Below are 21,439 nucleotides of genomic sequence, written 5' to 3' on the forward strand. Positions count from 1 at the left end.
AGGTACTATTAATTGCCCCCACTTAACAGAGGAGGAAACTGAGGACAAGCCCCAGAGAAGCGAGCAGCCTCAGTGTCGAGAATAATGGGCAGTAAAGTCAGGGTCTGAAATTGAAGCCTACTGGTACTTGAGTCTGTTTTTTGTTATTGATGTGTTTTTTTTTTTTAAACAAAACTAAAATCTGCCCATGTGTGTATAGAACAATTGAGCTACATTTTTTTGTTTTGTGCATTTTATGTGTGTGCGGGTGTGCCTGCTTGCGTACATGTGTGTGTTCAGCCTTGGATGTCAAGCTCATGAATGAGATCCACTCCTTGGAAAGGGGCAATTTCTCATTGGCCTGGGCTCATCCATTAGGCTAGATTGGTTGGTCAGTGAGTCCTAAGGGTCCTTCTATCTTCACTTCCCTCATGCTGGGATGATAAACATTCAGTTACCAGGCCTGACATTTACATGGGTGCCGGGCATCAAACTCAAGATCCTGCGCTTGCAAGGCAAGCAAGCACTTTACCTACTGAGCCATATCTGGAGCCCTGGGTTTGCTTGCCAATCGGATTCTGTACTGTGGTTACAAGTTTCAAGTACACAGTGCCTTAAGACAAAATATATTTAAGAGAGAGAGAGAGAGAGAGAGAGAGAGAGAGAGAGAGAGAGAGACAGAGAGAGAGAGAGAGAGAGAGAGAGACAGAGAGAGAGAGAGAGAGAGAGAGAGAGAGAGAGAGAGAGAGAGAGAGAACTCCAAGATTCAAGCCAGAAAGGTCCTGGAAGAGCAGGGCTCAGAGCTGGGCTTGGGGGTGAAGAGGGAGGAGACCAGCGTGCTCTCTGAGTTGCCTGTGGACTTCCAGGCTGTGGGAAACCTTGCTCCTGTGGGTCAGTCTCACAGGCCTAGCCTGATTCTCAGGCCCCAGAAAGGACAACTCTACAGCCAACTCTCCCCTGGTCTCCTGCTGCCTGGTGGGGGAAGGTGTGAGCCAGTTACATCCTAGCTGTGGTCTCCCACCTGCTGCGTGGTGGGGCGCAGTTCTGGGGGAGGGGTCCCCAGCCAGCAGGATCTCATCAGACACCACTTGTCATCTGTCATGCTGTCTCATCTTCTGGCTATGGTCCCTCTGTCTCCTTAGCCTCTGCTGCGGCTTCCTCAGGTCTGCACCCATCTGGATCCTCAGCCGGGGTGCTAACTGGGACCCTGGACCTGGGACCACACACACACTCATGCACACTCATGCACACTCATATACACACTCATGCACATGCACATACTTGGAGTCAGAGACATGTGTGGAGCTCATGACCCCCTGGAGGCCTGGGTGTTGCTGTGAGCACAGGTTGGGCTTGGCACATGTTGGCGGTGTGTGTGTGTGTGTGTGTGTGTGATGACACTATTCTCAGTCTGTCTCGTCTCTGCTTCAATGGCTGTTACACTCAATAGACCTTTTCCCCCTTTCCTTCTTACTACCTAGGCCTTCTGGCTCCCCTTCTGCTGGGTGGCCTTCACTTTATGGCACGTCCCGTGACTGATTGAACCCAGGGCCCAGGGGTTGGCTGGAGGAAGTCTCTGCTATTTCAGAAGAGAGGATCATCTCCTTCCTTCCCTAGCTGCTTCAACCTCTTATCACGATTCCCTGATTACGACAGCCCCAATGGGGTTAGTGGCTTCTAAGGTGATTGCCGTAACACACACACATTCCTACGTACATGTTCAAGAATGCACCATTCAGCAGTTTGTAGTCTTACACTACGGCTTCTCTAGTGTCTGGTCTAGTTGTATGGAGTGTCCTAGAATTAATTGTCCTGGTACAGAGAGAAGGCCACACTCTATTGTGAAATGAAGAGATCACGTGGGAAGTTAACACAATCTTAAACTTCACTGGGATGGGATGTGAGCATGCACATATGAGGAATTTTGGGCAAGAGGTTGCCAATCCCTTGGTCCATCCCATAGGGTCTGGTCAGCCCGCTTCTCATTCAGGGAATTATCATTTTTAAGATTCCACCGTTCCCCATTTCTGCAGCTCTGGGATATGAGGGAATTAAGCATGGCTCTGTTAGGTATACCCTCCCCCATAGATGAAGAAAACAGAGATCATAAAACAACAAAGTAGAGGGCAGAGGGAGAGGCTGGCTTCTGGTGAGGTGGCCCCCTGCCTCAGCCAGCAGGTCCTTCTAGAGGAGGGTCAGTGGGTCCTGGGGGCTCCACCCCTTGAAGACTAGCCTCATCTTCCTCCCTCGGCTCTTAGCCAAGCCCTGCCTGTTCCCTGGGAGTGGGGCCTCCCTAGGGAGACAGTGTGGGCTCCTGGCTCATCCTCCCTACTCCAGCCGGTGCTGTTCCTGTGGGAATCTCAGCTGCCCCCCCCCCCCCATTTGCATGGCCACGCAGGGACCTTGGCAGCACAGCTGGGCTGGTAGACCACAAGGCTCAAGCTGGCAGCCCTGACCTCTGGCCACAGAGGTCTGCAGCCAGGCTACTCTCAGGGCCACGGTCTACGTCACATTCCAGCCTTGAAAACACACAGGACACCATGCTTCAGATTCTCCTTATGATCTTGCTCTCTAGTTACCTCTTGGGGGGAGGACAGGCACGTCCTCAGAGGCCCTGACTCAAATTCCACTATGCCTGACCCCAGGACCCTTTGCACTCTCCTTACCCACTGACACCCTCCACTAGGATCCCAACCCTCAGAGCCTGCCAGAGTGAGAAATGTCAGAGCACCACGTTCTAGTTTTCCCCTGCCCAGGAGTATTGGCGGACTTTGCCACAGCCACAGCATCCTGTGGGGGAAAATGTCAGAGCACCACGTTCTAGTTTTCCCCTGCCCAGGAGTATTGGCGGACTTTGCCACAGCCACAGCATCCTGTGGGGGAAAATGTCAGAGCACCATGTTCTAGTTTTCCCCTGCCCAGGAGTATTGGCGGACTTTGCCACAGCCACAGCATCCTGTGGGCTCAGCAATGGGGACACTTAAGCTTCAGTGTCCTCATTTGTGGGATGAAAAATCAGCCCCAAGAACTAGTACAATATGAGGGCAATAGAAAGGTTAGCCCTGGCCCTGGCACTAGGGTGCCTAGAGATAGTAGCTCTCTTCCCGGAACCACTTTAAGGTGCTTGAAAGCATTCCAGAATGGCCCTGGGCACTGGGCCCAGAAATTCTTATATAATGAGTCCCAGTTTACTGGACTGAAGCCCATTTCCACAGAGGAGGAGGGTGGGGGCTCTCTGAGCCCAAGGGAGATGTTTAGACTCTGGTCAGAACTTATGCTGAAGTCTGAAGCACATCACCCAATGGGGGGACCCTACACACACCTGGCTGCCACCAATTATGTAGTCCGAAGGGCCCTTGTACCATCACTATACTGATAGGGAAACTGAGGCTGGAAGTGGTGTGCCCCAGAGACTATCACAAAGCATCACGATAATTCCCTTGGGTGGTCAAGGCTTGCTGAGGGCCACTGTGTACAGTTCTGGGCCACGTGGATCCTTGAGCAGAGCTAAGCTAGACTGTTGTCTCTGCCCACAGATGTTCACCTCTCCACCGAGGGGCTGGTAGACGCTTGCCATGTCTGTGGTAGGAGGGGCTTCCTGTTCCCAGCTTAGGAAGCCTGGAAAGCTTCCTGGAGGCAGCAAGGACCCAAGCTTCTCTGAGGATATGGGTGGTACCTGGAGGGAGGGGCTTCCAAGCCCAGGAGAAGTCGTGGAGAGGGGAGAAAGGGTGGAGGAGAGCAGCAGAGAAAGCTGGAAAAGTAGCCTGGCCTCTGCTGCAGGAAACTGAGGCAAAGGAGGTGGTGGGTGGCGAGGAGCACTCAAGACAGGGGGAGGGGAATGGGGGGTGTCGAGGGGAAGACAAGCAGGATGAGTCAGGTGTCCAAGCCGAGACCATAGGACTACCTGAAGAATGCTGGGGCTGTGGACAGTAGTATGAGGCTGAGCAGGGATCTGGGTTCACTAGGCTTGCTTAACCACCGCCCAGCCTCAGCCCCCAGGGCCCCTGCTCGTGGGCACAGGATACTGGTGTGTGGTTTGCCTTTGCTGCCGCCAGAGGGCAGCCGCCTCCTGCCGATGCTCAGTTTTCAGTCTGTCCCAAGAAGAGGACAAGGCTTCCCGAGAAGCCCTGGGGCTAGTCTTGCAGAGAAAGCTTGAGTATTAGAGGGTTTTGCCACCTAGCCCCACCAGCACACACGTCCCTTCTCCAGATGATCCAGCTGTCCTTCTAAGATCCACCCTGTTTATGATGGGTGTCCTCTGCTGAGAACCATCTATAGAAACCAGAGAGGTGCAGTGACTTGCCTGAAGTCACACAGCAATTCTTGAACCTCAGCAGGGTCCTTTGTTAGCTCTAGGGCAGATTATGGGCCTGAGGCATGGGGTAGGGCTTCGAACAAGACCTATAATGAAGCTAGCTCAACTTCTCCCACAGCTGCAGACTCTTGACGCTAACCCTGGTGCACACAGCTGGGAAGGAGGGGTGGTGGGTTAGAAAGCATTACCCACACATACCCAAATCTTTGCCAAGAGAGAAAATTCTTCTACCCAAGTAGTATGTTCTGTGAACACTCAGCCCAGATGGAAACCTAGAGGTCCCAGGTGCCTGCGTGGATGGACGCTCTCCCCTAACGCTTAACCCTGAACTCAATTCTAAACGTAAGGGCTTTGGGTAGCCAGATTCTTGCCTCGTTTCCCCTAGTTGTAACCAGTCCGAAGGGGAGGCCATTCCACTCTCCTTGCTGAGGAAGAAGCCAATCCAGGGGAGGAAGGGCTGGATGGTCTTTTGCTTCATTCCTAAGGGACACAGGTACAACTGGATGGCTGTGAAGAGCGTGTTCTGTGGAACTCAAGGAGCGAGGAGGCCTGGCTGGAGAGGACCTGAGTGCTGCCATGGCCTGACTCTCTCCAGCTAACCACCATGGCTCCCAGCTCCCAGGCATCTATTCTGCTCTACACTGCCAGCTCCTCCTCCAGGCACTCTTCCGTTCTCCAGTGCTGGTCCTCTCAGCCTTCTGCTCTGATGGAACAAGAAGGCGGCTGAAAATGCCTTACTTTTCCTCTCCTGGAGAGGTGGAGTCTACGTGGGCCTGAGTCAGGCCTCTCCCTACCTACCCTAGGCAATCTGGCCCTGGCCTTGGAGACCCCTAGGAGGTGGGAAATGCTTGAAACTCCGTCTCCTCCTCTTTTTCCTTTCTTTCTCTTTCTTTCTTTCCTTCTTTCTTTCTTCTTTTTCTTTCTCTCTCTCTCCCTTCCTTCCTTCCTTCCTCTCTCTCTCTCTCTCTCTCTCTCTCTCTCTCTCTCTCTCTCTGTGTGTGTGTATGTGTGTGTGTGTGTGTGTGTGTGTGTGTGTGTGTTTGTCTGCCTCATAAAGCCCATTGTTTTCCCAGAGAGAAGCCCAGCAAACCAGGGGAAGAAGGAGCCATGAGAACAGCCCCACGTCATTCCCGTTGAGGGCACATTTGACCAGCAGCCACCTCTGACCCACACCCAGTGTGGCACTGCTGACTTCCAGGGAGCCCCCCCCCCCCCCAACAGCTACCCCGAGGCCTGATAGACTTCTCTGCCTTTCTGCCTCTGTCAGGTAGCCACTGCTCCTAAGACCCTTGCCATTTTTGACACATTAGCGCTCCTGTGGGTCCCTCAGGATGCCAGAGACCTTCTTTGCTAACTTTGTATTTATAATACTTTAAAAAGGAATGAATCTCATTTCTTTGAAATAAAATGGGGCCCTTCAGCTTGTACAAACCGATCTTGAGAGCAAGGAACTGGGAGTCCACTCCAAGGAACCAGGATGGGGGATAGATGGTCTGAGATTGGCTGAAAGAAGCTAGTGATGTCCCAGGGGTTGAAGTGCAGTGTGGCTAGGCAGCCCCTGTACTCACAGGAACATCTGGTTCCACTGGAGTCCTGATGCCTCTGTCCTTCGTCCACCCAGAAAAACAAAAACTCCCTACACACCGTGGGTAGGATAATTACCATAGAACCAAGTGGCCTCAGAAGCTCTATTCACTTCCACCACCAGAGGGCAGGCAAGGGACCTTGAACAGCCCATTGCCTGGGTGGAAACACTGAAGCTGGGAGCTGGAGATCAGACACTAGGTGGTGGCCTACAGGAGGACTGTAATCCAGGACTCAGAGGGCCGCACTGGGGAGGGCTGGGGCTAGGACCAGCTCTGCAGCGGGGCTTGGGCTGGAGGTGAGAAAATCCTTGGTGGAGGAACAGCCTCAGTGAGTCCCTTTTCTACCTGTGGGTCGCTTTCACTATCTGGAGCGTCCCTAGCTTCCCAATCTGAACTCAGCTCTGTTAGGTTCGGGAGGTCCCTGTCCTTGGAGAGCTGCCAGGAGCAGTGTGGGTACTTGCTGTGCAGAGGATGCCACTCACCTCTGGAAGTACAACTGAGAAGCAAGAGGCAAGAGAGGCATCTCTGGCCAGGCAAAGGCCAGGACCACGAAGTTGGAGCCAGAGCTAGTGCAGACATGAGGGTCAGACATCCAGCCTTCTGTTTTTACCCTTTGCTCTGAGGTCCCCCTCAACTTCGCCCAGTCTTTAAGGTCCTACTCTGGCCCCCTTCCTCCAGGAAGCTCCTGGCAACTAAAGGGTCAGAGCCTGGTCTCTGTAGGGTCAGAGCCTGGCCTCTGTAAGGTCAGAGCCTGGCCTCTGTGGGGTCAGAGCCTGGTCTCTGTAGGGTCAGAGCCTGGCCTCTGTGGAGTTAGAGCCTGGCCTCTGTGGGGTCAGAGCCTGGCCTCTGTGGGGTCAGAGCCTGGCCTCTGTGGGGTCAGAGCCTGGCCTCTGTAAGGTCAGAGCTTGGTCTCTGTAGGGTCAGAGCCTGGCCTCTATAGGGTTAGGGCCTGGCCTCTGTAGGGTTAGAGTCTTGCCTCTGTGGCAGAAGTGGGACTTGAGTGGATAATATGGGGTTTTGGCTGTGAGTATAACTGGATCACGGGCTGGAGGCTGCAAGTGCCAGGACTTCATAGCACACAGGTGGACTTAATATCACACAGGTGGATTACATATCACACAGACTCATTTCACACAGGGGGACTCATAGCACACAGGCGGATCACATATCATATAGGTGGACTCATATCACACAGGCAGACTCATAGCACACAGAGGGACTCATCACGCAGGCGGACCACATAGCACACAGGTGGACTCATATCACACAGGCGGATCACATATCACACAGGCGGATCACATATCACACAGAGGGACTCATAGCACACAGGCGGACTCATATCACACAGGGGACCTCATATCACACAGGTAGGCTCCATATCACACAGGGGGACCTCATATCACACAGGTGGGCTGCATATCACACAGGCAGACTCATAGCACACAGGTGGACCATGCCACAGAGCTGGAGCATGCCTGGCTTGCCCATCCTGCCCAACTAACCAGGGTGGGTTGTGTCTAAGGGTGCCAGCCCCAGGAGTTCTGCTGAAGCACAGAGAGCAGATGGGAGCCACAGTGGGATCTAGACTAGAGGGCTGCTCATTCCTCCAATCATTTCCCTTGACTGACAGCTGGGCCTCTGCACCACGACAAACCCATGCAAAGTGCTACTGCAAATAGCCTCCCCTGATCTATGAAGGGTGCCCTCCTGGGGGCAGGGACACAGTGGCTTCTTTATTCAGCCCAAGGTTAGTTACAGCCCAGGAACAAAAGAAGTGCGTTTTCTCTGTCCTGCTCTTTTCCTTCCCAAGCAGCAAAGAAAGCTTTTGTGCCTGCCTTCCTGAAGCTCCAAGGGGCTACACGGCCTTGGCCTGCATCTGACTCCAGCCCCTGTCTAATTAGCCCCCACAGGAGCCAGGCTGCCTGAGCAGGCCAGGCCAGGACCATGGGGCTGGGGCTGGAATGGGCACAGAGGTGTGTGGAGCTTTCTGCAAGATGCCATCTAGCTTCCTGCGCCCTCCTTCTCCAGGAAGACCCTGGCCACCTAAAAGCCAGCATCCATCTTCCTCTGAGATGTGCCTCTGCTGAGAGCAACTCGGATCTGACCTGGCCCTTGTCCTCAGGCCGGGGAAGTCTAGGGCTCAGGGTGCTTAGGGGGCTGCCGAGGGCACAGAGCTCTCCCCCAGAGTGATTCTGATCAAGTCACAAGGAATCCTTCCCTGCCTGTCACCTCTGTTTGTTTTCCCTGCTTTCAGAGAGAGGCTGTCTCTGATTGTGTTCACAGGGTGGGGCCAGTACCCGGTTTTCCCTCTGTCTTTCCCTGCTGCTGTCCCCTACTGCCGGGAGCCTGTGCTGCCTTCTGGACCGGAGCTCTGGGGTTCTGATCACATGCTTTGGCAGCTGGGGTTAGAGTGAGAAAGACCACCATCATTAACCCCACTCCACCGTGCCAAGCCCTGGCCTGCGGCTAGTCGGCATCCTCTTGGATGCCCCTTCTGATGTCTCCACATTTTCCCCAAAGCCCACACCTGAGTCTGGCAGCACAGATTGAGGTCTGAGGCTAGATCTTCAAGATACCATAGCTAGGATTCAAGTCAACTGGAGACAGTGATCACTTAAAGGGATTTCTCCATCAAAGCCCCATTTTCCTCCCTCCTGGGTTTTGAATGTGGGCTCTAGCGGCCTGGGTTGGGACTGGAGATCCCATCCGAGAAGAGGACCATCTAGAAGTGGTGGCCTGGCCCTCCCCTACCTTGCCTCCTACTCACATAGACTCTGGGAATGCCTTTGCTGGTTGCCTGGCAACATACCCCTACACACCTGCAGCCTGGAGGAGCTGACCCATCTCGCGGAGCCAGAGGGTATGGGGCAGACTTACAGAACAGCTTTCAACTAGGCCCAGGGCAACCTTGGGGGCTGGAGGGGCTGGAGGGGCTGGGGCCCCTGGCTCCCCCATCTGTGTTGATAGCAGTTCCGTTCCCCAGGATGGGTCCTCAGGGACTGTTGCTACAACAAATGTCTGCTTGGTGACTGGGCCCAACCCTGAAGCTAGCGGGAGATAAACTATGGGGCCTCTTTCGTTTGTTCTGGGGTGGGGGACACTTGGCTAGGGTGATGGAATCAGGCTAGGCTCACTCCTTGGTCAGGGAATTGCAAGGAAATGACAGGCCTGGAGAGAGCCGAGGGGGTCCTTCAGGATCTTAGGCTTCTGATGCCACTACGTAGAGACCCTCCCCTCACCCTGTTCTCCCAGTCTGATTGTCCCCTTTCTGTCTCCACTTTGTCCGCTTCTCAAGCCTCTTTTTTCCCATCAGCCCCAACCCTTGCCTCCCTGAATCTCCCTGTACTTTCCCCCAGTCGCCTAAGCTGGGCTCACCCTCCTCCCACACCACACCCATGGCCCCAGGATCCACCAGCTCTGCTTTCCTGATGGTCTGGACAAATTCCTTTCCCTTTAGTTCAGCGCAGACATGGGTGGATGTTTTTGAAAGGAACTCTCTAGGAAGCAAAGGGAAACAAACCCAAACACCCCAGCCCAGCACCTAGAAACGCAGTGTCACGAGGCAGGGCTATCTACTGCAGCCACCCGAGGCTGGCTGCAGATCCCTCCCTGGGGCAAGAGCCTGGTTACACAGACCCCCTCCTAGAGCATGGGACAGGGTGGCGGTGGTGTTGCTGGTTAGCCTGTCTATCCCCTGACATGTGTGGCTTAAAGGTTTTTATGCTAGTATCCCATCAGGAACCAACAAGATGCCTTGGCAGGAACAGGGACTTCATAAAGATGTAGTACGAGTTTAATGAAGGAACAGAGGACTGTTAGGGTTCTCTGGAACCTCAGGGTGGCACAGAATTGTCTCTGAGACACCCCTACTTCAGAATCTCTATTCTTAGGGGCCTCTGTCTTCTGTCAATATTGCTGGCATATACTAGAATGAGGGAAGACTTTTTCTGGTGTGCCGGCTTCATTTTTCTTAGTGCAACGGGGATGGGCGAAGACATTGGACAATCCACCCCCTTGGTAGTCAAGTTGGCCTGGTGAGGTGGGAAGACCATGGGCCCTGCTACTAATTCACTTAGACAGGTCACTCAACACCTCTGGGCCTCAGGTCCGTTCTGTGAGATGGGCATCACTGCACCCCTCAAGTGGGGCTGTCGGTGGACTGACTACATGAAGGTGTGAAGCTCTGGGTACACTCCATGGCACCAAGGAGTGGTTCCTGAAATAGCATTTCTCTTTTGTGGGACTCATGAGGGACTCTGGAGGGCCCAATACTTCCCAACAGGGAAGTGAATATGAGGCTTGGTGTATGGTCACGTGCCTCCCTGACAGTAAGTCACCCAGCAGGCACTAAATACAGGCTCAAAACCACCCCTACCCTTCCTCTTGGCTTCTCCCCTCCTGGCTGCTGCCTCCTGCTGTGCACCTCTGTCCTCCTACAAATCCAGGGCCAGAAGCCCAGGAGAAGGGCACTGTGCCACTGATGGCTACCCCCTCTCCAGCCAGCCTTCAGCTGTTGTCCCTGAGGGGCCCTGGACCCCTTGTCTGCCTCACTGCCAATCGATCGAATGTTCTGCCATCCTCGGGCGTGCCATGAATTTTTCATCAAAAGCCTGTAGACTTTGGGAAACGCACAATTAGAAGCACCATCAATAATGTACCACGTGGAGGCATCCACAGGACGTAGCCAGGCCCCAGACGTGACTGTCTTCCAGTCTGCTCTGGCAGGAGGCAGGGGGCCCTGAGTGTACCCTCAGGGGGCCCAACTCTGGATACAGAGCAAGTGCAGCTGTTGTGAGAGAAACAACCACACCCTTGGCTGCTGGAACCAGCTCCTGGGAGCCCAGGCCAGCCACAGGAAGACTAGTCTGATTTGGGGTGTTTTGTCAGTTAAAGGAACACTGAAGAGTACCCTGAGCTCATTCCTTGACCCACATAGCATGGTAAAATGCAGTTACAGGAAGACTCTGGGTGGGTTGCATTTGTTTTTGTGGACCTAAGGAGTGGTTTTCTGGGATCCTAGGAAGTAGGGCAGGGGCGAGGTTAGGTTGAAGAAGCAAGGGCAGGGAGACTGGAGATGCTGGTGGTGCCTCCCACAGCCAGCTCAGCCCTCTAAGAACTCCAAGGTCAGAAGGCTGTGCTGTAGCAGGGATGTAGCGAGGCACACCTGTAATTCTAGCACTTGAGAGGTAGTGGGCAGGGGGAAAGGTGGAGGCTACCTGGACTACACAGAATTCCAGGCCAGCCTGAAATACGAAATGGGATCCTATCTTAGCTCAGTCTATTCAGATAGAGCAGTTCAATGATGCCACCTCGTCTCAGTTCTCTGGGTGGAATGCTGGAGCCACCAGGCCATAGCCTGGCCTGCCCCATCCACCCAGAGGAGCTGTCCAACTCTAGGCCCCTGGGCTGCCCCTTGCTCAACTGAGTTGAATGTGGCTTCTTTGGCCTTCCTAGTCCTGTGACCCAAGTGTCCCTGTTCTTAGAGCAGGGACCTGTCAAATGCTGTGGGGAGCAGAGCTGGAACCAGGTTGGAAGTCCTGTCTCTCGGCTCCTAGGATGCCTGTGCTCTCTGATCACTGGGTGTGAGAAGGGGGCTTCCTTTGCAGGGCTAGGATCCAGCCCGCTGGGGTCAGGTTGGGGAAAGGGCTACAAGGACCTTAGGCCAAGTTTGGCTCAGCAGGGTGGGAATCTGGGGAGGCGGGGGGGACAGGAAACCACGCTTTTGTCTTTGGTGATCCTGGATTGACCTTCCCTGAGTTGTAGGAAGAGGGTTGCTTGTCTCTGCTCTGCAGCCCATCTGAGGGGGAGGCAGGCCCAGCAGCTCTCGATAAGGACACATGAAAAGCACAGATGGTACCAACAAGTGCAAATTAATTGAGCAAAGCCTGTGTACACAGGCGCTGTGAACAGGCGGCTGATGGGGGTGGGGGGAGGGGCTGAGGGGGGAGAGGGCAGGGAGCAGGGAGAAGCCTTAACGAGCACTTATCGATGCCTCACTGGATCCACAGCCCAGAGCACAGTTATTGACAAAGCCTGTCTATAAATCTCCCAGCCATGTCTCCAGAAGCCTTAATTATGGGGCCTCATTACCCTTCACACCTCTAGGCTCGAGGGGACCATCGTGGACAGGGGTGGCTGACAACACTGTGGCTGACCTGTGACAGCCTTGCTGAGCCTTTCTGTGAAAGGTGCCCAGCTGGGATGACTGGAACAGTTTAGGGATAGGTATCCAGCGGAGCAGGTGGGATTCAGCCTCCTAGGCTAAAGCCAGAGAGCTTTAAACTCCTGATCCAGTTTGTCCAGTTACTGTGGACTCCAGGGAATATCTCCTCTCTCTGTGCCACATCCATAGCTATTCTGGAAAGCATGAGTCCTGGGGCCAGAGGGCAGATATACCTGTTCTGAGTCTGCTCCTCCTGGCTCCCAGGCAGAGGGTGCCTCCTTTCAATGGACCCTTCCAAGACTGGCTAACAGATGCTCAGTGGAGCCAGGTTTCACTCACATCCACTGTAGCACCAGCTGCCCATGACAGCTGAGCTCTTCCCTGCCACCTTAGCTCACCCACCAATCCACATACATACCACCAGGCTCAAGGGGATCTTCGGATCACCAAAGAGCCCAGATATTTGGCCAGGGCTCCTTCCCCCAGGCAGAGAGCAGGCAGATACCACCAGGATCCCTCACTTCCACAGCCCCTGACCCAGGCTTTCTCTCTGGCCAGATGCCTCCCTGGAGACAATAGGTAGGAAACAACAACCACACAGCTTCACAAGAATAATCCAAGGTGAAGGGGTAAAAAAAATAGCCCCCAGTTAAATCCTGGGCAGCAAGGTCTCCCAAAGAGAATGTGCAAAGGAACTAATGAGTGGCTGACCATCCCCGCAGGAACACAGCTGCCATCCCCCAGGTCAGGTAGGATGTGGCCCTACACCAAATCATAACTCAAAACATGTATGTATGTATGTATATAATATATGTATAGATCGTGTATATATCACATATGAGACATATATGTATAACTTGACTCTACTTCTTGGTCTGAATTTTATAGATGATAGTATCTGTCACAGTGTTAGAAGGTTGGATATGCTTGCTCCACAGGCTTCCTTAGAGAGATCCATGGAGTACTGCCCGAGGTGTCCTGTCTGGGTTGGGGATGGGGCATGTCCCACTCACCTCCCGGGCTGTCCCATCCTTTACCTGGACTGCCTTTTGAGGGCTATGAGTCTACCACCCATGTGTCTTCAGGTAGCTCACCTTTCCTGCCTCCAGCCCAGGCCCCAGTTGTCTCAGCCTCGTGCCACTGAAAGCCCCCGTTTCCTCTGGGCTATCCACGGCTTCACATAGTGCTTCAGTTTTTGGTGTCCTGGGCAATGCTTCTAGAAATCTTGTGTCCACCTTGGCCTGTTGTGGTTCCAGCCCAGGACTCAAGGGTCCCTTGAGAGCTCCCTCTTACCTGGCCTGTCACCCAGCCTCTTCTGGCCACCATCCCCCTCATGCCTCACCTTCCCTACCCCTGAGAGTCTTCCTGCAGCAACCCTTCCAGTGTTACCCCTGCTAAGGTGTGAGGGTTAATCTGAGTGTCAACTTGACAGGATCTAGAGTCACCTAGGAGATGCACCTCTGGCACGTCTGCGAGGCAACTTCTAGATTGGGTTAATTGAGACGGAATCCCCCTAATGATGTCACCATCCCTTGAGCGGAGCATTCATCTCTTTCTGACTCCTCACTGGGGGTGTCATGTGACTTGCTGCTTCCTGTCCTTGTTGTCATCAACTGTATCCTCAAACTACACCTTCCTGCCTAAAGTTGCCTTTGTCAGGCATTTGACCACAGCAATGGGAAAATAACTAGTGTGTTAGGTCCCGCCTCCTTCCCAGGCAGTGACACCCGGGGCCCTTGTGTAAGCACTGCAAGTGAGGGAGGGGCTTAATGGGCATCTTAGTCAGGTGACTACTGCTGTGATAAGACATCAGGACCAAAAGCAACCGGGGAGGAAAGGGTTTATTTCGGCTTATATCATCCAGGAAACCAGAGCAGGAACTCAAGGCAGCAACTTGGACCCTGGAGCTGATGCAGAGGCCATGAAGGAATGCTACTTATGGCTTGCTCAACCTTCTTTCTTATATGACTCAGACGACCTGCCCAGCGGTCACTGCCCACTGTGGAGTGGGTCTTCCCACATCAATCATTAGTCAAGACAATATTCCCCAGTCTTGCCTACAGGCCAATCCTATGGAGGCATTTTCACAATTAAGATTTCTTCTTCCCAGCTCTGTCTAGATTTATGTCAAATTGACCAAAAGCCAGCCAGCATAATGGGGTAGCTTGTTTTGCCTGGGGATACCCTCCTTGGGGTATCAAGGAATGGTCCCTGACCATCTCAGGCCCAGGTCAATGTTATCAAGCTGGCTTGGTGTCCTGCCTCTGTGCCAACCTCTTCCTTCCCAGCGGCAGGTTCCCCTAAGTCAGGCAATCAGAGTGGAGAGTGCAGAGTGGGGATGAATAGATGTTCCAATTGAGCAGCTGACAATTGTCATATAGGTCTTGGAGAGCAAGAGACAAAGCCTGGTCCTCCAGATCCCTTCCCCAACTGTCCCCTGCACCTAGTGCCAGGGGCTTTTCATAACCCATAAAGCCCTTTCCAGGCACCCAAGACTCACACAGCCAACCTGTGGGGCATTATCCTTATTTAACAGTTAAAAGGATAGAGATTGCTTGGAGCTCTGGCTGGAGGCCAAGCAGGCAGCAGACACCCTGGGTCGGCAAGCTGCTGGCAGGGTATTTGATGTTTGGTGGGGTTCAGGGAGCTGTTAGATATGAGTAGGATATTCTGGGTTCTGGTGAGGGCTTAGGTCCAGACTTCAGAGCCTTAGGGACTCCCCAGGCCGAGCTGGGGGGGGGGGGGCAGTGGAGGACCGAGAAAGATGGCAAGCGGATTTGGACATCTGTGCTTTGCACAGGCTGTGTCTCAAGCAGGAGGGGGTCCGATGAGAAGGGGGCTCATCTGGACTCAGTTCCCAGGTTTCCTGAGTGTCCCCCATCCCATAAAGAAGGGGGACAAGGGGAATGCTTTCATCTTCAGCCTCACAGCCCACCACCAGCCAAGTAGAGATCAAGAGGGGTCTCTCCACCAAGCCTGATGTGGAAGCTGAGATGCCTCCAGTCCCCCTAAAACAGCCACTTGAGGTCCCTGAGTGCAGTCCCCGAAGCCCACTATGCTGTGGAAGATTTGCATATCTGAGAGCAAAAATAATTCTGTGGCTGGCTTAGCAGCACAAGGCTGGAGCCCCCTTTTGTCTGTTTGAGTAAGAGCTGGCTAAGGGCGGAAAGATAATTAGTCCCCTGTGGGCAGTGCCCCCCCTTGAAGATTTAAAGATGCAGCCTATATACCCTGTGCACACTCCCGCAGTCTGCTGTCTACGGGATGTCTGCATCGGCAGGAGCCGATAAATGGGCATTTTATCTGATTAAACTGGGAGTGAACTGGCTGTTCTCTATTATCTGTAGGTTTGATTGGATACTTAGCACTGTGTGTGTGTGTGTGTGTGTGTGTGTGTGTGTGTGTGTGTGTGTGTGTGATTTTCCGGTCTGCATCAAGAGAAAATTGGATTGTACTGAATAGCATTTAATCTGAGTTCACAGGCACACACCCTAATAGAGTCATGGAGCTGAAAGGAGGGACTGGGGACAGGTGGATCCTTAGCCCTGGACAACAGGGGCTTCTGCATGGGGACTTCTGTGCGTGAAGGCAGCCCTCCTTTTCAGTCCTGTTCTGGTCCTCCTCAGAACACAGCCCTTCCTGCCTGGTGAGGAGTAAGTAGGACCACCAGATGTGCCCACCCAGAACCTGGGCCGCCTCAGCCCTGGGAATTCCCTCCTGCCGCTGGTCCCATGCTCCATAAGGTAGCAATGTACCCTTATGCACACAAAACAGGTTGTGGGCTGAAACAAAATGGAGTGAGAAGAAAAGGGGGCCTGGGAACTGTGTCCTCCCCACTACCACACTCACTGCTAGGGAATCCAAGCATCGTTTGAGGGCTGGCACAGAGTGCATTGGGTAAGGCAGGGGACAGAAGCTATTCCATAGTTGGTTGCTTCACCCCATTTGTAACTGAACATTGAGGTGTGGGGGCCTCTCCTGCTTTCATGTGCTCTGGCCTGGGAGGGAAGAGGAGCACACAGCAGCTCTCTATCCCAGATGGGCTGGAGGAGGAGGATGTGTGTCAGGATCCAGACCTCTGTGTTCAGAGTCGCTAGGCCTGGCTGGCTCTGGCTGCTATGGGATCAGGCTCTGAGCTAGAGCCCCGGATCTGAGTTTGTCGAGCCTGGTGGTGGGCCTAGTAGGTGACAAGATGGGGGTGGGGTAGCTACCTGCACAACAGTGAGTTGAAATAAAAATTAAATGAGCTATGACTAAAAGTTTGGGGGCTGAAGTTTAGTCTGTATGAACACATATTATGCTTGGCATTGTATGCTTATTAGCATGAGTATGAGGAGAGCTGGCGGCTTGCAGAAAGGGACTGGTCCCAGTGCCCAGGTCAGCAAATCTCATCCCAGCTATCCATGGGTCTAGTACACGTGCCTCTTTGAGAATTGCTGACTGAGCCTTAGGAACCAATGACCTCACTTCTCTACCTTGTTTCCTGTGGATGCCACACCCTTGCCTGCCCACCTCCAGTTAAGCAAGGGCAGGATGGACCATGGATTGGAGTGTCAGGCAGTGCTGGCATCTTGCTGAGAGCAAAGTTAGAGGCTGATCCACTTGCTCCAGCGTCATTAAGCATGGTGGAGGGCATGCTATCAAGCCCAGGCCCTTACCTGATCCAGAGAGGGGAAGGCCAGCGGGGGTGACTGCCAGGTACAAGTCTCCCCATGTCCCCCTCATTCAGAGCTCTCTCTGAGGGTAATTTCTCCTGCCTCTGAGGGCCCTTGGCCTGGGTGACCTCTCCTCCTCAGCAGCTCTCAAACAGATCTTTCAGATACTTGGGCCAGGTCCTGAGCTGGCCAAGCCATACCAAGCCAGCAGCTTTTCACTCCTCTGCCTTATACCTGGAAGACTTCCTCTCTCCCTCTGAGTGGGCTCTGTTCTCTCCATCTCACAGACAGATAAAGAATGGATGAGCTTGGAAGGCCTGATGGGGGCTTTTGGGGAGATCTTTGCCAGGTGCAGGGCAGCAGATTCCTCTTACAGGAACAAACTGACCATCTCTTTGCAACCAGTGAAGCCAGATCCATCACAATTTTCACACTGCAACCATTCACACTTGGCTTCTGTTCTCCTTCTCTGCTGTCACAGTGACATCTGCCCCCACCCTGAGGCGTATGAAGTGTGCCCTGCCTGACAAGCTAGTGGGGTTAAGGCTAGATTCCATCCTGAGAGAAGACTGTTTCCTGGTTCCTGTCATCCCCCACCCCCCATTTCCTGTGTGTCCCTCTGCTCGCCTGGGGCTTCTGAGCACAGGTATCCTTGGATGGAATTACCTTTATGTGACTATCACTTGAGGACGAGCTTCTGGAGAGAGGCCTGGGGGAGCTGTGCTGTCTGAAATATCCCATGAGCACACTCATCATTACCAGGTCTCCTGGCTGGTAGACGGCTCTTTAGAGTCCCCGTGCACTGCAGCCCGCTCTCAAAAGTGCTCTCAGAGACCTCAAAAGGTAAGTGGGAAAGACTGATTCCTTACTTTAACATCAGAGCAGTGATTTCTCAAAAGTCACATAACTCTTGGCAGCAACCCGCTAGAACTGCCTAAGGTAGTGATGGGTTCCTTGGAGTGAGGTCGCAAGACCTGGCACCAAGAAGGTGCTAGAAAAGCTGGCTGAATGAATGAATACACATGCTAGACCTTGAGGAGGTGAGAAGCAGCTGAGGGACATGGGGGAGGGGAGATCTTGAAGTTTCCAGTCCCAGAATGCGTGAAATCCCTTCTGGACTCCTCGAGCCTGCTTGTACTGGGTTCAAGTCATCTTTCCCTCTTGGTCCCGGAGGTCCCTCCTTTTGCGCAGCCTTTCCCAGGCTGACACACTTCTCTGGGCCTCTGTAGGTTCTCCCTGGCAAATCACTGCAGAGACTTCTCCAGGCCACCCCCAGTGTCTTTAGGTCCAAGAGAGGGTATAAATGGCAGTTCCGTGTATGTCCTCAATAACCATCCCTGGGCTTAGGAGGGAACCATGAAGCTATTTGATATTTGGCCCTCTGGAGGATGTGTGACTTCACCCACTGTTTGATACAGTCACTGTAGGGCAGAGAATGCTGGGCCTTTGGGTATCTAGGAGTCAGCCTAGTGGTGTGGGTGTGGCTTTCACCTAAGTGAAGGTCTTCTGCCTCCCTGGTTAGTTGGATCAAACCCCTCCAGTGGGCAATAGCTTTCAAAGCTGGACAGCACCGGGTTTCCACCCAGCTCTAGGGATGGAGGTTGGGAGTGAGTGGGAGCGGGGGAGGGGAGCTGGCCAGCAGGGAGCCTTGCTCAGCCTACTTGCTCCCAGCACACACCCACCGAGAGACAATAAATCGACAAACACTTAATCTCTCTGCAAATTGAAATGCAGCCGTAAATATCTGGTGCATCCCAGTAGCTGAGTTATGAGTCTCGTTTATTAATCTCTTTAGTCTCAGGTGATGGATGGAGAAGGAGAATGGCCCGCCTGAGACGCGGGGTAAGGGGGTGCGGGGGGGGGGGTGGGGTGCGGGGGAGCACGAGAAACTGCGGGCAGGGGTCTGGTGACAGGCTTTCTGGAGTTAGAGTCACTGGGATGGGGGGGAGCCCTGGAGATTTGTGTTGGTTCTTTTCAGCCCTCAAAGGGTCCTACAGCCTGAACCCTGGGGCTGTTTTCATTGCCCTACTGTCCACACGCTTGTTAATCTTCCCCTCAGCCTCAAGAGGGCGCAAGGAGACAATATTCTTTTCTTTTAACAATGAGGAAACCAGGATCAGAGAGGTGGAATGATTTCTCTAGTCTCACACAGCTCTGGAGGTAGACTTGAGACAACCTGTAAGAGCTGTGGGTGTCAGGAGGAGCTGAGTCTGAACGAGAGACAACAGGCCCCCACGTGGGATGACAGCTCCACTCCTCCCTTTCCAGCCTCTCTTTCCTCCTTTCTTCTCTCTGCCTCTCCCGTTCCTCCAAGGCTTGGTAATTCTCCCCCACCTCCCACTGTCTATGCACGCCTCTCCCTCCCTCTCTTTCCTCTCTCCTCTCTTTCTCTTTCCCTCCACCTCTTCGGTGTGTGTGTGTGTGTGTGTGTGTGTGTGTGTGTGTGTGTGTGTGCCTGCAGTCTGAACTGAGGAGGAAGCGGAGGGAGGCACAGGAAAGAGAAGAAGCTGCTGAGGTCTCAGCCAGCTGGGGACTTTTGCACATTCTGTGCATTTATTTTTAGAACCCCTTCCTCTTGATGCCAGCACACAGGGCTCCTGGCTAGGAAGAGCAGAAGCTCAGGGCCCTGAGATGACCTCCAGCCTGGAAGAGCAGGGCCTGGAGGGGCCTTTGTAAGTGCACGGCGGACATGCACCTAGAGGTCCGGGGCAGAGAACTGGGTATGTAGGGTGAGAAGAGCAGAATGACCAGACAATGAGAGACAGAGAAGCTGGGGGGCAGTAGAGACTGAGGTGAGAGGGATGGAGAAACAGCTTTGTGGAGGGGAAGAAGAAGATGGCTGGTAGCTTGGGCATTGGAATCTGAAGGACACTCAGCCAGGTCTATTTGACACTGAGGTGAGCTGGGTGGCTCATGCTCTTGGTTGTCCCTCTCCTCTGTTCTTTGTCTCCATGGTTCTGCAGGGTTTGGGTCCCCAGGCAGAGGTGGTAGTGGTAACAATGGCAGATGTCCTCTCAGGGCCTGGGGATCTTCCTCTTGACCCCTGTGATACCTCTGTGGTACTCACTCAGCCCAGGGTACCTTGGGTTGAGGCTCTCTTTCCATGGAGGTTTCTCTTCTTGTTACCTGTGTCAATAGAGTCTAGGGGAACACTGTGTCTCCCTCTGGTGACCACAAAGGTCTCCTGCTTAGGGTGCATCACCTGCCACCAGGTGGTGCTGAGGGAGCCAAAGTCAGCTTTGAACCTCGCTCACCTGGGTGGGGTCTGGGGCCCAGATGGAGGCTCCAGCTACATCACAGAGAGAACTAGGGCTCATCTGCTCCAATGTCTTCTGCTGGCAGAAGCAGGAACTGGGTCCCAGAGAGGAGGGCTGAGTTCAAGGTTACTTCAAGGAGCAATGAGAGAGGGAGACAGAGAGAGAGAAAAAGAGAGAGAGAGAGAGAGAGAGAGAGAGAGAGAGAGAGAGAGAGAGAGAGAGCAGGGCCCAGCATGGAGCTGCCCTGTGGCCGTGGACTAGGGAAGGAGGCAGAAGATAAGAGGGACTCAGAAGGAGGCAGGCTTGGAGCAGGGGCATTTCCACGGCATGGAGATGGCCAGGCTAGATTTGCCCAGAGTGAATAGGGAGATTGGTTGCCTTTGGGGCATGCAAAGCAGGAACAAAGGCTTCGGTTCACAGGCATCTTTGCAACATGACCAGCCTCCCTTCTCAAGGCTTCGCTGGTCTCCTTTGCCCAAGGGAGCAGCTCTCCCATGTTACAGACAACCAGGGCACAGGGACATGAAGTGACAGAGCCGGGCAGGTGCAGCAGACACCCCTCTGTGCCAGCCAGGGAGGGTGGCCTTGGCCTGGGGAGCCTGACCTCCTGGGCTGAGCTGCACCCCTTCAGCTGTGTGCCTCAGGTGAAGCCCCCGTGGCCTTCCTCTCCACGTGCACACAGGGCCCTCTCAGGGGGAGCTGCCCTGTCACTCCTAAGAGCGGTTTAAACAGGACAAGGACAGCCAGTGACTTAAAGAGACCTTGGGGTCGAGGAGCCTTGTAGTCTTAGGAAAGGAAAAGAAAAGCTTGGGTTTGGGGGTGGGGCAGGGACGAGGGGATGGGAGGAGGGAAGGGAAAGGCTTTCAGAGAGAGAATGAAAGAAATGAGTTATTCCAGCGTGGGGAGCTTAGAAAAGTCCACTGAATCTTTTAACAACCCTGTCAATTATTCATTTTCTAGTGTGCGGGCCCTCTGGTTGGCCTCAGAGCTGCTGTGAGCAGGGCAGATGGAGGGAGGGATGCGAAAAGAAATAGAGAGGAAGGGAGGGAGAGAGTGGGGGTAATATCAGAAAGAACTGGGAATATGCAAAGACAATGGCATGCATGTGTATATGTGTGTGCATGTGTATGTGGGGGGGGCAGGGAGAAAGAGAGAGAGCAAGTGAGAAATGGTGGGGTGGAGGGCAGTGGAAGGGAACAACCCTGCTTGAACCTCTGCGTGGAAAAGACACTGAACCTTGTCTAAAGCCTGGTCCTCCTCCTTCAGGAAGCCTTCCTAGGTCCTCTCTCCTTCTCCCCTCCTGCAGGAAGGTCCTTTGTCTGGATCATGTCCCCTGCTTGGCCATGTCTAACATGTTCAAGCTTGTCTGCTCTGTGAGACTGACAGTCTGTGGCTGTTCCTTTGTGAAGGGGGATCTCCAGTTTTCAGGCCTCAGTCCCCTCTTTTGCCCCCATGTCCTCACTGGATGTAGGATGGGGCACTCA

At 53.7% G+C, this 21,439-nt stretch overlaps 1 protein-coding gene across 1 annotated transcript in view; it reads right to left on the minus strand.

Moving 5' to 3' along the window:
• Positions 1 to 21,439, minus strand: part of Ccdc33 (coiled-coil domain containing 33) — a 106,451-nt gene that overhangs the window by 5,854 nt on the left and 79,158 nt on the right.

Source organism: Onychomys torridus, chromosome 7 (genome assembly GCF_903995425.1).
Source record: "Onychomys torridus chromosome 7, mOncTor1.1, whole genome shotgun sequence".
In the NCBI taxonomy this organism is placed as follows: Eukaryota; Metazoa; Chordata; class Mammalia; order Rodentia; family Cricetidae; genus Onychomys; species Onychomys torridus.